Genomic DNA, 863 nt, shown 5'->3' with positions numbered 1-863 from the left:
TAAAAATGAGGGGAAATGGGATAAAAATGAGGGGAAATGGGGAATTTCAGGTAGGAAAATAGGAAATTATGAGGGAAATGGGGTAAAAATGAGGGGAAATGAGGAATTTTAGGTAGGAAAATAGGAAATTATGGGAGAAATGGGATAAAAATGAGGGGAAATGGGGAATTTCAGGTAGGAAAATAGGAAATTATGGGGGAAATGGGATAAAAATGAGGGAAATGGGGAATTTTAGGTAGGAAAATTGGAAATTATGGGGGAAATGGGGTAAAAATGAGGGGAAATGGGATAAAAATGAGGGGAAATGGGATAAAAATGAGGGGAAATGGGATAAAAATGAGGGGAAATGGGATAAAAATGAGGGGAAATGGGATAAAAATGAGGGGAAATGGGGAATTTTAGGTAGGAAAATAGGAAATTATGGGGAAATGGGGATTTTTAGGTAGGAAAATAGAACAATTATGGGGAAATGGGATAAAAAGCAGGGGAAATGGGATAAAGATATAGGGAAATGGGGAATTTTAGGTAGGAAAACAGGAAATTATGGGGAAATGGGATAAAAAAATGAGGGAAATGGGGAATTGGATGAAAAGGGAATTAAAGCGCAGGAACATAAAAAAATTAAGTAACTGAAAGAATAGGAAGAACTGAAAAGGACAAACTGGAGAATAAAACGGGAAAACACAAAATTTAATTAAGGGAGGAGGATTAAAAGGCGGAAAAAGCGCAAACTCAGAGGAAGAAAAAGGGGGAATTCGAAGGAGAAAAGGGGAAACTTAAGAGTGAAAAAAACCGAGCAACAAAAACCCAGGGAAAAGGCAGAGCAGCCAGACCCCAAAATCCCCACTTTTCACCCCAAACTG

At 38.0% G+C, this 863-nt stretch overlaps 1 long non-coding RNA gene across 1 annotated transcript; it reads left to right on the top strand.

Moving 5' to 3' along the window:
- Positions 1-341: 341 nt before the first annotated feature.
- On the top strand, positions 342-579 carry LOC108446020. Its single transcript, XR_001861125.1, has 2 exons — positions 342-402; positions 443-579. It is a non-coding gene; the product is annotated as an uncharacterized LOC108446020 (long non-coding RNA).
- The last annotated feature ends 284 nt before the right edge of the window (positions 580-863 follow it).

This window comes from Corvus brachyrhynchos, unplaced genomic scaffold (genome assembly GCF_000691975.1).
Source record: "Corvus brachyrhynchos isolate BGI_N302 unplaced genomic scaffold, ASM69197v1 scaffold884, whole genome shotgun sequence".
In the NCBI taxonomy this organism is placed as follows: Eukaryota; Metazoa; Chordata; class Aves; order Passeriformes; family Corvidae; genus Corvus; species Corvus brachyrhynchos.
The sequence above is the reverse complement of the archived record's forward strand: the minus strand, read 5'-3'. Positions and strand labels throughout refer to the sequence as shown.